Source organism: Hylobates moloch, unplaced genomic scaffold (assembly GCF_009828535.3).
Source record: "Hylobates moloch isolate HMO894 unplaced genomic scaffold, HMol_V3 SCAFFOLD_17, whole genome shotgun sequence".
NCBI classification, from domain to species: Eukaryota; Metazoa; Chordata; class Mammalia; order Primates; family Hylobatidae; genus Hylobates; species Hylobates moloch.
Genome location: NW_026652292.1, coordinates 13,542,720 through 13,560,254, shown reverse-complemented (window position 1 = coordinate 13,560,254; position 17,535 = coordinate 13,542,720). Strand labels below are relative to the sequence as shown.

General features: G+C 40.1%; 1 pseudogene; it reads left to right on the top strand.

Annotated features, from left to right (window-relative positions):
- The first annotated feature begins 14,747 nt into the window (after positions 1 to 14,747).
- LOC116457104 (T-complex protein 1 subunit zeta-like) lies at positions 14,748 to 16,540 on the top strand (annotated as a pseudogene).
- Positions 16,541 to 17,535: the final 995 nt, after the last annotated feature.

Here is a 17,535-nt window from a genome sequence, read left to right as displayed (position 1 = left end):
AGCTAGGTGTGGTAGTGCACACCTGTAGTTGTAGTCCGTCCTAACTGCTTGCAAGGCTGAGGCAGGATCCCTTGAGCCCAGGAATTCAAGTTAGAGTGAGCTATGATCATGCCACTGCACGCCAGCTTAGGCAACAGAGCAAGCCCCTTTCTCCCAAAAAATAAGTAAACGCTGTTTAGAATTTTGGCAAGCAACCATAGGTGAATCACAGTACAAACCCTTAGGATTTTGGAGCAAATCTCTGTCGTTGTGGGTAACTACTCTGCTTTTAAGGAACAAGTTTGGCTTGCTACTGGATCTTAGAAACTGAAAACTTAAAAACAGGCCACCAAGTTAATATGTGACCTGAGCTCAGTGATAAATCATATTGATGGCATGTAACCTTCATATGATCTGATGAAAATGGCATTGTACTTCTGTGGTTTTCCTCCCCTAAACCCACAACACCAGTCCAATTAGAAAAAAAAAAAATTAGACAATTCCATTAGAGGGGCATCCTACAAAATACTTTACCAGTGGTCTTAAAACTGTCAAGGTCATCAAAAACAAGAAATGTTATGAGAAACTCACAGCGAAGAGGAGAGATGGCAACTAAATGTAATTCTGGTGTCCTGGGTCGGATCCTGTAACAACAACAAAAAAAAGACATTAGGTTAAACAAAGAAATCTGAATAAACCATAGACTTTAGTTAATATATCAGTACTAGTTCATTAATTGTAACGAATGGAGTGGTTCACGCCTGTAATCCCAGCACTTTGGGTGGCTGAGGCAGGAGTACTGCTTGAGCCCAGGAGTTCAAGATCAGCCTAGGCAACATGGTGAAACCCTATCTCTACAAAGACAAAAATTAGCCAGGTGTGGTGGCATGCACCTGTGGTCCCAGCTACTCGGGAGGCTGAGGTGGGAAGACTTCTTGAGCCTGGGATGTTGAGGCAACAGTGAGCCATGATCGCACCACTGCACTCCAGCCTGGGTGACAGAATGAGACCCTGTCTCACAAAAAAAAAAAAAAAAAAAAGTAGCAAACATGCCGTAATAACGTAAGATGTTAGTAATACAGGAAGTTGGATGCAGAGTATACGAGAACTCTCTATTATCTTCTCAATTTTTCTGTAAATCTAAAACTGTTCTAAAAAATAAGGTCTCCATTTTTTTAATCAAAAATAAAACCCAGGTGGGGTGCGGTGGCTCACGCCTATAATCCCAGCACTTTGGGAGGCCTAGGTGGGTGGATCACATGAGATCAGGAGTGCGAGACCAGCCTAGCCAACATGGTAAAAACCCGTCTCTACCAAAAAATACAAAAATTAGCCGGGTGTGGTGGCATGCACCTGTAGTCCCAGCTACTCAGGAGACTGAGGCAGGAGAATCACTTGAACCTGGGAGGGAGAGGCTTCACTGAGCTGAGATCATGCCACTGTACTCCATCCTGAGTGACAGAGTGACACCCTGTCTCCAAATAAATAAACTCAAACCATCATATCATAAAGTGTTAAACCAAGACCTTCCAAAATAAGAATATCTAGTCATTGTTCTAACTTTGTACTTTAATTTAAAAAATTCAGTGTTGTCCAGGTGTGGTGGCTCATGCCTGTAATCCCAGCACTTTGGGAGGCCAAGGCGGGTGGATCACTTGAGGTTAGGAGTTCGAGACCAGCCTGGGCAACATGGTGAAACTCTGTCTCTACTGAAAATACAAAAATTAGCTGGGCGTGGTGGTGATCACCTGTAATCTCAGCTACTCGAGAGGCTGAGGCAGGTGAATGGCTTGAACCTGGGAGGTGGAGGTTGCAGTGAGCCAAGATTGCTCCACTGTACTCCAACCTGGGCAACAGAGTGACACTCCGTCTCAAAAAAAAAAAAAAATTAAAAATTAAATGTTAAATCATTTTGTCTTTATCTTTTAAAATTTCTATTGTGTGTATGTTTCTGGTATACATAATAAATACAGAGATGCAACGTGAGTTTTTAATATATTCATATTTGGGATATGCTCACTTTTACTGATACTACAGAACAAAATGATTAGAGGGATGTATATGTGTATTAAATAAATAAGTCAAAAACGAGGGTTTTTTTTTGTTTTGTTTTTTTTTTTGAGATAGAGTCTCGCTCTGTCTCCCAGGCCAGAGTGCGGTGGCGTGATCTCAGCTCACTGCAACCTCTGCCTCCCCGGTTCAAGCAATTTTCCTGCCTCAGCCTCCCAAGTAGCTGGAACTACAGGCACCCGACACCATGCCCAACTAATTTTTTTTTTTTTGTATTTTTAGTAGAGACAGGGTTTCACCACGTTGGCCAGGCTTGTCTCCAACTCCTGACCTCAAGTGATTTGCCCACTACGGCCTCCCAAAGTGTTAGGATTACAAGCATGAGCCGCCACGCCCAACCAAACACTGGGGTTTCTTAGAGGCAGTCATGAGAATAAAGCCCATGAACTGTGATATAATTATAACAGTTAGCCTATTCTTATGTCAAGATAAATAAATAACATAAAAACCCATAAGCTTAAGTAAAAGTCTATGTAATAACTTACAGACAATGCGTCAGTTTTCAGTTTCTTCTTAGAATCAAACATTAGATAAATAAATATGGTATTGTAATTTGCAAATATGTGGTAACTTACATTTTCAATCAATCACCTTGAATTTATGTATCTGCTTCAGTGGCCGTGCCTAGAATAGTTAATATGTGAAAGATTCCACATTCCTTTTCATTGAATGCTGTAGTCCTTACTTGTAATAACTGTTCCCAAAGAACAATGCTAAGCCATTACAGTGTTCTTATTTTTTAAAATTTTCTTTAAGGAGCTTAACATAAGTTGGATACATATTCCCCCTTTTCAATACCATAAACTCATAATTTACAGTCAGGTTAAAATACCCTATATTTTTATACTGTCTGGAATTTCCCAGTGCCACAGCAGTAAAAATTAGATTTGCAGTGTATTCTGTACATCAATCTCTAAAGTACTCACAGGAAAGGTACTTTTTAGTTTATTCTAGTTTTATAGGTTCATGGACTGTAACCAAGCTTTGGAAGAAACTATTGTCAGTTTCACTTAGAAATTAACTACTCTAGGAATACTCAAGTATTAATTTTAAAGACTCTTATTCAAAATGCCTCTTGATTATTGAACGCCCATTTTTCTATTTTTTATTTTTTTCATTTTACTTTAAGTTCTGGGATACATGTGCAGAGCGTGCAGGTTTGTTACATAGGTATACATGTGCCATGATGGTTTCCTGCACCCATCAGCCTGTCATCTAGGTTTTAATTGAATGCCAATTTTTAAAAAACAGAATTAGAGGGGGAAAAAAACCTACTATGCTTTTGTAGTTTTGAAGCTAAAGGAAATAACTTTATAGAGAAAAAAATAGAGGAAATCGCTCAATAGAAAAAATATCTTGCTGTAAAATTAGTTTACCTGGAAACCCCCAAAACTTTCCCCAGGAGTTTTTATTGGGAGAAGTATGGGTCATAATGAAATTTATTTTATCATGAAAATGAAACCATTTTATATATAAGGAGGAGAGAGAATGATGCTGTTATAATTCACAGACTTGGAGTTCTGGAAAATATTAAATCAGTCATTTGCCTCTAGCTAAACAGAATTTCACCCTTCAGAATCATCCAGGCAGATAATAATCTTAACTTGTTTGGAGAGCTTCTGAAATGGAATTCCATACTCTTGGTAGCTTAGTATCTGCTATGGATTGAATTACTGAATTGTGTCTCCCCAAAATTCATATGTTGAAGTCTTAACCCCCAATGTGACTATATTTGGAGATAGGCCCTACAAGGATTAAAGGTTAAATGAGGTCAAAATAAAGATTAAATGAGGTCAAAAGGGTTGGGCCCTAATATGAAGGGGCTGCTGTCCTTATAAGAGGAAGAGACACCAGAGCTCACTATGTGAGGACACAGCAAGAAGACAGCCATCTGAAAACCAGGAAGAAAGCCATTACCAGAAACTGAATCAGCTGGCACCTCAATCTTACTTTCCAGCCTCCAGTACTGTGAGAAAATATCTGTTATTTAAGCCATCTAGTCCTGGTATGTTGGTCTGCTAGGGCCAGGTAATTCCCTACAGAGTAATTCCCTACACTTACCTTTTAGGACAAGCATATGGGTTTCTTTGGAAAGGAAGCCCATCATTGATATCACACAGTGGAACTTAAAAAGAGCTAGAGGACAAATCATAGATATTTCCTAAGAAAATAAAGGTAAGGAAGAGACCCTTTGTCACTTACAGGAAAGCTTCACCTCCTCAAGTAGTCTGATATTAGGTTGATGATTCTCTCACAGCCTGACCTTGTCTCCATGGTAGTCACAAGGAAAAGCATTACCCTACTGTGATGATTAATATTCAGTGTTAACTTGATTGGATTGAAGGATGCAAAGTATGGTTCCTGGGTATGTCTGTGAGGGTGTTTGTTCCAAAGGAGATTAACATTTGAGTCAGTGGACTGGGAAAGGCAGACCCACCCTCAATCTGGGTGGCTAGAATAAAAAAAAGCTAGAATAAAAGCAGGCAGAAGAACGTGAAAAGACTAGACTGGTTTAGTCTTCTGACCTACATCTTTCTCCTGTGCTGGATGCTTCCTACCCTCAAACACTGGACTTCACGTTCTTCAGCCTTAGGACTTGGACCGGCTTCCTTGCCCCTTAGCTTGCAGACAGCCTATTGTGGGATGTCACCTTGTGATCATGTGGGTCAATACTCCTTAATAAACTCCCCTTTATATATACATCTATCCTATTAGTTTTGTCTCTTTAGAGAACAATAACTAATATACCTACTATTACCAAAAACTCTACTTGTGAGAAGGTAGATTGTCAACCTTATCTTTAAAAATCATACCAGGATATTACTGGCAAAGTCACAAGGGCTTTCTGGATCTTTTGCTAATATTTTGTCTCACACATTTTTCTTTTGTCTTGGGCCAGAATTTAGGGATAAGAATGTATAAAATTTCATCACTATTGCATCATTCCTATAGACCTTGGCAGCCAGAATCCATCTTAAAATAGTGGTCTTCAAGTGATTCCCCTGCCTTGGCCTCCCAAAGTGCTGGGATGGCAGGCATGAGCAACCATGCCCAGGCTTCATCAATAGATTTTGAAAGAAATGTTTATAATCAAATTTTACTAAGTATATGTAACAATTACCAACATTTAAATACACTGTTTTGATCAGATTTTTATGGCTAATGTTACAATGAAACTTTCAAGTAAATTTAAGTAATAAAAGACCTTCAAACATAAAAATATATTGCATTAAGTATAATTCTGCAAATGGGAAACAGAAAGGAAATTCAATAAGAAAAAGGCATGATGTAAAATTATAGTTTTTTATGAATGATAATTTCTAATGTGGTAGATTCTATTGGAAATAAGTCATGATTATTTTAAAATATCTGTAATACAATGGAAATTATATCCTTTAAAACTAAGTTTCCAATAGAAAATTTTAGTTTATTTTATATATAATGTACATATTTTGGGGGACATGTGATAATACATTCATATAGTAAAGATCAACTCAGTGTAATTGGGATGTCCATCACCTTAAATATTTGTCTTTCTTTATGCTAGAAACATTCAAATTCTCTTTTAGCTATTTTGGACTATACAATATAGATTATTGTAACTACTGATCTATCAAACACTATGTCTTATTTCTTCCATCAAACTATATATTTTTACCCATTAATCAACATTTCTTCATTCCTCCTCCTCCCCACTCTTCTCAACCTCTGGTAATCACCAGTCTACTCTCATGAGATCCACTTTTTTTGGTCTCCCACATATGATTGAGAACATGAAATGTGTGGCTTTCTGTGCTTGGCTTATTTCAGTTAGCATAATGACCTCCAGTTTTTTTTCATGTTGCTACAAATGACAGGATTTCATTCTTTTTTGTGGCTGAATAACATTCTATTGTGTATATATATATCACTTTCTTTCTTTCTCTTTGTTTCTTTCTGTCTCTCTTTCTTTCTTTCGACAGGGTCTCATTTATGTTGCCCAGGCTGCTGGTCTTGAACTCCTGGCCTCAAGTGATTCTCCTCCCTCAGCCTCCAGAGTAGCTGGAAACACAGGCATGCACCACCACGCCCAGCTAATTTTTTATGTTTTGTAGAGATGAGGTCTCCTTGTGTTGCCCAGGCTGGTCTCGAACTCTTCACTTTGTTGATTGTTTCCTTTGCCGTGCAGAAGCTTTTTAGTGTGATGTAATCCCATTCTGTTTTTGCTTTGGTTGCCTGTGCTTTTAAGGTCTTACACAAAATAATCTTTGTCCAGACCAATGTCCTGGAGCATTTCCCCATTGTTTTCTTCTAGTAGTTTTCATAGTTTCAGGTCTTCGATGTAAGTCTTTACTCTATTTTGATTTTATTTCTGTACGTGGTAAGAGGGATCTAGTTTTATTCTTCTGCATATGGTTATTCTGTTTTCCCATTACCATTTATTGAAGAGACTCTCCTTTCCCAATTGTATGTTCTTAGCACCTGTACCAAAAATGAGTTGACTGTAAATGTATGCATTTATATCTGGGTTCTCTCTTCTGTTCCACTGGTCTATGTGTCTGTTTTCAGGCCAGTAGCATGCTGATTTTGATTACTATCATTCTGTAGCATATTTTGAAATCAAGCAATGTGATGCCTCCAGCTTTGTTCAGCTTTGTTCTTCCCTTTTTTTTTTTTTCTTAGTGTCTTGCTCTGCTACCCAGGCTGGAGTGCAGTGGCATAGTTTACTACAGCCTTAAAGTCCAGGGCTCAGAGGATCCTCTTGCCTCAGCCTCCTGAGTAGTTAGGACTACAGGCACATGCTACCATGCCCAGCTAATTTTCTTTTTAATTTCTTGTAGTGACAGAGTCTCACTGTGTTGCCCAGGCTGGTCTCAGACTACCAGCTTCAAGCAAATCCTACTGTCTTGGCCTCTCACAGCGCTAGGATTACAGGCATGAACCACTGTGCTTGGCCAACTTTTCTTCTTACAAGGACATACAGTTGTCCCTCAGTATCCATGGGGGATTGATTCCAGGACCCCTCATGAATACCAAAATCTGAGGATGTTCAGTTCCTCATATAAAGTGGTGTAGCATTTGCATATAACCTATGCACATCCTCCCATATAGTTTAAATCATCTCTAGATTACTTATAATACCTAATGTAGTGTAAATGTTCTGTAAATAGTTGTTAAACTTTTTATTTGTATTACTTTTTATTGTATTATTTTTAATTTTTTCTGAATTAAAAAAAAAATCTTCAGTTGGTTGAATCCACAGATGTAGAACTGGCAGATACAGAGAGCTGACTGCAATCCCACTGGATTAGGGTCCTACCCTTATGATCTCATTTAACCTTAATTGCTTTTCCTTAGAGGCCTAATCTCCAAATACAGTCACATTGGGGGTTAGAGCTTCAACATATAATGGTGGGGGAGGGGCACAAACATTCAGTCCATAATATTTATTGATCTTTATATACCTTATTCTTAACCCAGTGTATAGTATACAGTGCTCCTTAATAAATTTTTGTTACATGATTTAATATTAATTCCTTATATCAGTATTGTAATGGCCATATAGTATGGCAGAGAAAAAAATAGCTATGTAACCTTAGGCAAGTTATTTAACATTTCTGAGCCTCAGTTTCTTTGATGCAAAATCTGGATAGTACCTGCTGTCTTATAAATATAAGGATTAGAAGGGAGGTGTGTCAAAGGTCCAAAACAGTGCTTGTGAAATTATCGCTGTATCTAATACTTGCTTAGCACTTTATAGTTTATGAAGCACCTTTCATACACCATCCCACTGAGTTAAGACCTGAACTGGTCAGAGCACCAAGCCTAGTGTTCTTTCCACTATACAGAATGATCTAAGACCTCATGGAACATGTTAATTTTAAGTAACCTTGGACTTCACTAGGTCATAATTTCTGTTTTATCCAACAAAGTAACATACTGAATTGGTCTGGTCCTTGGGGCAGTCAAGAGGCCAGAATAAGAAATCTTCCTGGTAGACAGAGAAAACTTTTAGGTGTTTCAATAGGTATTCTCCTGCAAAATTAATCAGCTACTTGCAATTTCCTTACATTATTTTTCATATAATTTAGTCAAAGCTTTGTGGTTAAACCCAATCATGGACACTAGGTGGCACCACAAGACCTTGCCCTGAGCCAGTTCCTGTCAGCCCAAATAGCTCTTCCCCACCATTAGAGCCTAAAGATTTTTAGCAGTCTGTAATGAAGAAAACGTAGAGAAATCTTCCTTTTCTGTGTAGAAAGAATCCATAAAGAAGTTTTCTTTCTAAGGGATTGATTTCCTACTGTGAATAGTATGTAGGAGAATAAGGCTGTCACAGCAAACTACAGCCAGGAGAGTTGAACTGAGTCCAAATGCTGCTACTTAACAGCTAGTTTTCTTGGAGAAAGTCTATTTCCTGCCCTGTGTGCATCTCTCTGGATTACTGGGAGGACCAAATGAAGTCGCATATGAGAACTGCCAAGTACTACAATTAAAAACACTGATTCGGGCCGGGCGCGGTGGCTCACGCCTGTAATCCCAGCACTTTGGGAGGCCGAGGCAGGCAGATCACGAGGTCAGGAGATCAAGACCATCCTGGCTAACACGGTGAAACCCCGTCTCTACTAAAAATACAAAAAATTAGCCAGGCATGGTGGTGGGCGCCTGTAGTCCCAGCTACTTGGGAGGCTGAGGCAGGAGAATGGTGTGAACCCAGGAGGCGTAGCTTGCAGTGAGCCAAGATTGCACCACTGCACTCCAGCCTGGGCGACAGAGTGAGACTCCGTCTCAAAAAATAAAAAATAAAAAAAAACACTGATTCGGCCGGGCGCAGTGGCTCACGCTTGTAATCCCAGCACTTTGGGAGGCCGAGGTGGGCGGATCATGAGGTCAGGAGTTCCAGACCAGCCTGGCCAATATGGTGAAACCCCGTCTCTACTAAAAAACATACATATATTTTTTTATGTGTATGTATACATATAAAAAAAACTAGCTGGGGGTGGTGGTGTGTGCCTGTAGTCCCAGCTACTCGGGAGGGTGAGGCAGGAGAATCGCTTGAACCCGGGAGGAGGAGGTTGCAGTGAGCCAAGATTGCACCACTGCACAGCACTCCAGCCTGGGCAATAGAGGGAGACTCCGTCTCAAAAAAAAAAAAAAAAAAAAAAAAAAAAAAAAAAAAACACTGATTCTTCCTGCCTCCAAAACTCTTCTCTTTGTGGGAGGCCCCACCCTTGGACCAGCTGTGGGCCTGTCTGCTGCCTTGGTCCCTGCCTACTTTTCAAGATCACTCTCAAACATTTATAAAGGACTTCAGCAACAGATCTATTAATTTCAACGTTCACTCAAACAAACAAATGAAACAATCCGTAATGTCCACACCACTGGCTTTAACTTCTCTTCATCAGCTTAGTCCAGTGGCTACACTCTAGACCTTGTCATCATCCAGAAGTGGACCAATACCCTTAAAATAGTCAACTTTGGATTTCACTCTCTGTCAGGTCACCTCTCCTTTCATCTCTCCCATTTGTTCATCAATTGCATGTGACTTGCAGCTCCTTTGCTCCTTCCCTTTCTCCCTGTCAGCCCCCCTCTCTGCACACACCCCTGTACCCTCTTGCCTTTGCTGGTTACAGTAAGCAGCTACTCTTATGAACACCTACAACTCTCTCACCCCTTTGTCCTAAGTGCCACCATCCCTCAACCCCTCAACCCTGGACCAGTTCAGCCGTTTGTTTGAGGGAATGTGGATTATTGAGCTGTAAGTGCACAGCATAGAATAGAATTGCTACTCTGCCAGCAACTGGCTGTGCAATTCTGAGCAGGTTATTAATCCTCTGAGCATCAGTCTTGGGTATGTAGAAGGAAGAGAACATCTACCTATAGGAGAATTAAGAGAGGTAGCAAGTAAAAAGATTTTTTGAAGTGTATGTTTACGCTTTTATCTTTTACATCATCCATACATGACCTTTTCTCAGTGATCCAGAGGTCTCTGGAGAGCCAGCAGGTGAATGGGTAGGCTAGGATTATTAAAGTAAAAATGTAAATAGAGTTAGTATAGTGTACTTCTAATATAGGTAAGAAACGATGCGAAAGGAAGAAAAGACTTTGAGACTCAAAACTAAAGTTCTGATCTGTAAGGCTTACAGATTAAGCCAGAAAATTGTTTAGGAAGAGAATAGGGGAAAACCCACCACAATCAGAGAGGATAATGAGGACCAAGGATAAGGAGACTGAGCAGGGCACACCACAAATAAAATGGGCAGGGAGAGCAGAGGAACTGGGCTTGTCCCTTTTCAAGAGTCCATCATGCACAGAAGCCCAAGAAACCAAGGTAGATCCCTTGACTCCCCAACAGTAAAGATGTGGAAGGACAATCCACAGCAGATATTTGTGTCATCCTCAAACCAACTACTGTCCTCATTAAAACACCACAAGACTATTACTAGCCCTATTTTACTGAATAGGAAAGTAAGTGGCAGAGAGGATTTTAACCCAGGCAGCTGGCTTCAACAGCCATGTTCTTAAGCGCCATACCACGCTACCTCTTGATAAGCATCAATTCTCTATCCCCACCTCCAACTCCTCCTCTATTAAAAGCCAGGATGAAGGAGCACAGTTAGAAAAATTAGGCTACTGTGTGCTTCATGCTATTACTATTTAAAGCCTAAACTCAGCTGGGCCTTCGGTTCTGCTCCATCAGCTTATGTTCTTGCCCTGCTCCCTTCCGCAAGTCCTGCAATGGGTCTCTGAAGCCCTCATCGTTCAATGCCCTCTTGACTTTATGCAGTGAATTTGGCTGTGAGTCACAGAGAAAATCAGTGCCATTGAGGGCGAACTCCTAGCTTTTCTCTTTCCCCCACTAAATTATCTTCAAGGGTGCTGTCTCAACCTCCTTTCCAGCCAGTTTCTGAGGAGGAGCTGTCTTTCCTATTTCAGACCATCCCCCCCTCTTTCCCTTTCACATCCTCCAGGGTTTCCACTGAGTGCCTCTTTTTCCAGTATCTTCACCCTCTCTCTGCTAAATTCTCTCAGCATAAACAAAGTCTTTTCTTCCTTTCGCATCGTTTCTATCCATAATCGTCCTAGACGTCAGAAACTGCCAAGCACCAGTCCCTGAACCCTTCCTAAGTAGTGCTGAAATTTCACTAATTTATGAAGAAAAAAGAGAAAAATCATGGCTGGGCGCCGTGGCTCACGCTTGTAATCCCAGCACTTTGGGAGGCCGAGGAGGGTGGATCACGAGGTCAGGAGATCGAGACCACGGTGAAACCCCGTCTCTACTAAAAATACAAAAAAATTAGCCAGGCATGGTGGCGGGCGCCTGTAGTCCCAGCTACTCGGAGAGGCTGAGGCAGGAGAATGGCGTGAACCCGGAAGGCGGAGCTTGCAGTGAGACAACCTGGAGCCCGCTGAAATTATTCAAATTAGCCGATTCTAAGCCTGCTTACCCTTTCTCACCCATTCCTGAATGCACACATCACAATCAAGGCTCTTGCCCGTGCTTTCCCCTCACTCCTGCCTCCCAGCTGACCCTGGTGCTTCCTTGTGTGGCCCTGAATGCTGTGGTGTGTGCTCCTTCCTTTTGGGAACTGTGAGTAACAAACTATCCTTTCAATGGCAGTCATCTCCTGATCTATTGACCTCACTATACCTGAATGATAATAAAACCTGCATTTTAAAACAGGACCTTAATGAGTTTTTGTTTATGTGGGTTCTATATATTGATATTTATTGGATTATATATTAAAATTGGGGAAATTTTTGATACTAATTTTTAAAAACATAACTCATGTCACATTAGCATAAGTAACTTTTTTATATTGAAAACCTGTATTTTCCAAAACTGAAAAGTGGTGAGAAAAATAACATTGTTTCAACTTCTGCAAATCTCTTTAATGTCTGCCTTAATAGAATGAAGCTAGATTTTTCAGGTCTGCTTCTGTATTCAAACAGCTGCAACATCACACTCTGGAAAGCTCCACAATATATTCATGAGAGATTGAGAGTGAATAAGACAAATAACACTTAGTATTATTAAGAAATTGGTTTTGACCTCATAGATCCACTGAAGTATCACCAGACCACATTTAAGATTTTCTTGGCCAGGCGCGGTGGCTCACGCCTGTAATCCTAGCACTTTGGGAGGCCGAGGCGGGCAGATCACATGAGGCCAGGAGTTCGAGACCAGTCTGGCTAACATGGTGAAACCCCGTTTCCACTAAAAATACAAAAAATTAGCCAGGTGTGGTTGTGCACACCTTTAATCCCAGCTACTCAGGAGGCTGAGGCAGGAGAATCACTTGAACCTGGGAGGCGGAAGTTGCAGTGAGTCAAGATCGCGCCATTGCACTCCACCTTGGGCAACAAGAGCAAAACTCCATCTCAAAAAAAAAAAAAAAAAAAGATTCTTTTCCAGTGGATAAATTCCTAGAAACAAGCAACCTCCCGAGATTGAACCAGGAAGAAATAAAATCCCTGAATATCAAAATAGAGAGTGGAATTGGATTGTTTGTAACTCAAAGGATAAATGCTTGAGGGGATGGATACCCCATTCCCCATGATGTATTTATTTCACATTGCATGCCTTTATCAAAACATCTCATGTACCCCATAAATATAGACACCTACTGTGTACCCACACAAATTTTAAAAATAAAAAGGAAAAAAAACCCCAAACATACCAATAATGAGTAACATGATTGAATCAGTAGTAAAAAATCCCCCACTCCAGATGGTGAATCCATCTGGTTTGGGGCTTTATTGCGGGGGGCGGGGGGTAAGATTTTTATTACTGAGCCAAATTCTACCAAACACATGAAGATAGATACCAAGAGGAGTTAATACCAGTCCTCATGAAACTATTCCAAAAAAGGAGGAAAGAATTCTCCCTACTCATTCTATGAGGCCAGTATCACTCCGATATGAAGAAATGGACAAAGACACAATAAAAAAAAGAACTACAGACCAATATCCCTGATGAAATTAGATACAAACAAAAAAAAAACCCTCTACAAAATACCAGCAAATCGAATCCAATAGCACACCATAAAGATAATACACCAGGATTAGGTAGAATTTATCCCAGGGATGCAGGGATGGTTCAAACATATGCAAATCAATAAATGTGATACATCACATAAACAGAATGAACAAATACCGAATGATCCTCTCAATAGATACAGAAAAAGCATTTGATAAAATTCAACATCCCTTCATGATAAAAATCCTCAACAAACTAGGCATAGAAGGAGCATATCTTACCTTAATCAAGGCAGTATATGACGAACCTATAGCCAGCATCATACTTAACAGGGAAAACTTGAAAGCATTCCCTCTAAGAACTGGAACAAGACAGGGATATCCTCTTTCACCAAATGTTATTCAATATAGTACTGTAAGTCCTTGCCAGAGCAGTCAGGCAAGAGAAAAAAAGGCATCCAATTTGGAAAAGAGGAAGTCAAATAATTCCTATTTGCTGATGAAATGGTTTTTGTTTTGTTTTTTTTTTTTTCTTTTTGAGATGAAGTCTCACTGTCACCCAGGCTGGAATGCAGTGGTGCGATCTCGAGTTACTGCCACCTCCACCTCCCAGGCTCAAGCGATTCTCCTGCCTCAGCCTCTCAAGTAGCTGGGATTACAGGCACCAGCCACAACACCTGGCTAATTTTTGTATTTTTAGGAGAGACAGGATTTCACCATTTTGGCCAGGCTGGTCTCAAACTGCTGACCTCAGGTGATCCACTGGTCTTAGCCTCCCAAAGTGCTGGGATTACAGGTGTAAGCCACCACACCTGGCCTGGTGATATGATTTTATATCTAGAAAATCCTGAAGACTTCACCAAAGAAACCTCTTAGATTTGATAAATGAATTCAGTAAAGCTTCAGGATACAAAATTAATGTACAGAAATCAGTAGTGTTTGTCTACATCAATGATTTAGCTGATGGCCAAATTAAGGAGGCAATTCTATTTACAATAGCTACAACAAAATAAAATACCTAGCAATATATTTAACAAGTGAGGTGAATAATTTCTATAAGGAGAACTATAAAATACTGATAAATGAAATTGTAGATGACACAAATGGAAAAATATCCCATGCTCATGGATTAGAAGAATCAATATCGTTAAAATGACTGTACTACCTGGCTAACATGGTGAAACCCCGTCTCTACAAAAAATACAAAAAAAAATAGCCAGGCGTGGTGGTGGGTGCCTGTAGTCCCAGCTACTCGGGAGGCTGAGGCAGGAGAATGGCATGAACCCAGGAGGTGGAGCTTGCAGTGATCCCAGATCGTGCCACTGCACCCCAGCCTGGGCGACAGAGCGCGACTCTGTCTCAAAAAAATAAATAAATAAATAAAAATAAATAAACACATAGATCAATGGAGCAGAATAGATAACTCAGAAATAAAGTCACACACTTACAACCAACTGATCTTTGACAAAGTCAACAAAAATATACGCTGGGGAAAGGACACCCTATTCAATAACTAGTGCTGAGGAAACTGGATAGCCATATATAGAAGAATGAAACTGGAGCCATACATTTTACCATATGCAAAAATTAGTAACTCAAGTTAGATTAAAGACCCAAACACAAGAGCAGAAACTAAAAATCCTAGAAGAAAGTAACCCCATTTAAAAAATGGGCAAAGGGCCGCACCGGCTCTGGGCTCTCCGTGCCTTATCGCTTCCTTTTCCTCCACTGCAGCATCTATGGTGGTGGTGAAGACCCTAAACCCCAAGGCCGAGGTGGCCCGAACGGAGGCGGCCTAGCGGTCAACATCAGTGTAACGTGGGGTCTGCAAGACATGCTGAGAACCAACATGGGGCCCAAGGACACCATGAAGATGCTTGTTTCTGGCACTGGAGACATCAAGCTTACTAAAGATGACAATGTGCTTCACAAAATGCAAATTCAACATGCAACAGCTTCCTTAATAGCAAAGGTAGCAACAGCCCAGGATGATATAACTGGTGATAGTACAACTTCCAATGTCCTAATCATTGAAGAGCTACTGAAACAGGTGGGTCTCTACATTTCTGAAGGCCTTCATCTCAGAATAATTACTGAAGGATTTGAAGTTGCAAAGGAAAAGCCCCTTCAGTCTTTGGAAAAAGTCAAAGTAAGGAAAGAGATGGACAGGGAAACACTTATAAATGCGGCCAGAACATCTCTTCGTACTAAAGTTCGTGCTGAACTTGCAGATGCCTTAACAGAGGCTGTAGTGGACTCCATTTTGGCCATTAAAAGACAAGACGAATCTATTGATCTCTTCATGGTTGTGATCATGGAGATGAAACATACATCTGAAACTGATACAAGCTTAATCTGAGGGCTTGTTTTGGACCACGGAACACGGCATCCTGATATGAAGAAAAGGGTGGAAGATGTATACATTCTCAAATGTAACATGTCATTAGAATATGAAAAAACATAAGTGAATTCTGGCTTTTTTTTTTTTTTACAAGACTGCAGAAAAGAGAGAAAAACTCATAAAAGCTGAAAGAAAATTCATTGAAGAGTTAAAAAATAGAACTGAAAGTCTGTGGTGATCCAGATAAAGGATTTGTTGTTATTAACCAAGAGGGAATTGACTCCCTTTCCTTAGATGCTCTTGCAAAAGAAGGCATAGTCACTCTGCACAGAGCTAAAGGAGAAATATGGAGAGGCTGACTCTTGCTTGTGGTGAGGTAGCCCTGAATTCTTTTGATAACCTAACTCCTGACTGCTTAGGACATGCAAGACTTGTATATAAATATACATTGGGAGAAGAGAAGTTCACCTTTATTGAGAAATGTAACAATACTAGCTCTGTCACATTATTGATCAAAGGACCAAATAAGCACACACTCATTCAGCTCAAAAGACGAAGTAAGGGATGGCTTGAGGGCTGTCGAAAATGCTATTGATGAGGGCTGTGTGTTTCCAGGTGCTGGTGCTGTGGAGGTAGCAATGGCAGATGCCCTGATTAAATATAAGCCCAGTGTAAAGGGCAGGGCACAGCTTGGAGTCCAAGCATTTGCTGATGTGTTGCTCATTATTCCAAAGGTTCTTGCTCAGAACTCTGGTTTTGACCTGCAGGAAACATTAGTTAAAATTCAAGCAGAATGTTCAGAATCAGGTCAGCTTGTGGGTGTGGACCTGGACACAGCTGAGCCAATGGTAGCAGCAGAAGTAGGCATATGGGATGACTATTGTGTAAAGAAACAGCTTCTTCACTCCTGCACTGTGATTGCCACCAATATTCTCTTGGTTGATGAGATCATGCAAGCTGGAATGTCTTCTCTGAAAGGTTGAATTGAAGTTTCCCCTGTATCTGAATCTTGAAGACTCTGCGAAGTGATGCAGAGGAATACAGCTGTGGAATTTTTGTCCAAGCTCCAAATGATTTTCAGAGGAATTTTCCCATATGAAAAAAGGAGAGAACACTGGCATCTGTTGAAATTCAGAAGTTCTGAAATTATAATTACAGTATTTTTTTTAATTGCACTGAAGTGTACACACATAAAGCAGGTCTTTTACCCAGTGAACAGGATATTTTGATTTAGTGGCAGTGACATAAAATTCCTATTAGATAAACATGTTACCTACCTTGTTATTAAATATTCCTTGAAAAAAAAATGAGCAAAGGACAGGAACAGACATTTCTCAAAAGAAGACATGCAAGTGACCAACAAGCATATGAAAAAATGCTCAACATCACTAATCATCAGAGAAATGCAGATTAAAATCATAATGAGATACCATCTTATGCCACCCAGAATGGCTATCATTAAAATGTCAGAAAACGAAAGATGTTGGCAAAGATGTAGAGAAAGGGGAATGTTTTACGCATTGTTGGTGGGAATGTAAATTAGCACAACCTTTATGGAAAACAATATGGAGATTTCTCAAAGAACTAAAATAGAACTACCATTTGACCCAGCAATCTCACAAGTAGGTATATACCTGAAGGGACAGAAATCAACATATCAAAAAGATACTTGTACTCAGATGTTTATCACAGCACTATTCACAATAGCAAAGATATATACTTAAACTAAGTGTCCATCAGCCGAAGATTGGATCAACAATATGTGATGTGTGTGTATGTGTATGTGTATATATATATATACATATACACACACTCATCATGGAATACTACTCTGCCATAAAAAAGAATGAAGTCTTCTTTTGCAGCAACGTGGATAGAACTGGAGGACATTTTCCTAACTGAAATAACTCAGAAAGTCAAATATTGCATGTTCTCACTTATAAGTGGCAGCTAAACAGTAGGAACATATGGACACACAGAGTAGAATAATAGACACTGAAGACTGCACAAGGTGGGAGTGTGGGAGGGGAATGAGGGTTGTTAAATCACCTATTGAGCACAGTGTTCACTATTCAGCTGATGGGTACACTAAAAACCCAGACTTCACTACTATGCAAAATCTGTACTTTTGTCCCCTAAATATGTTTTAAAAATTTTTTTAAAGATTGTCTTCTTTGGATGGGCAC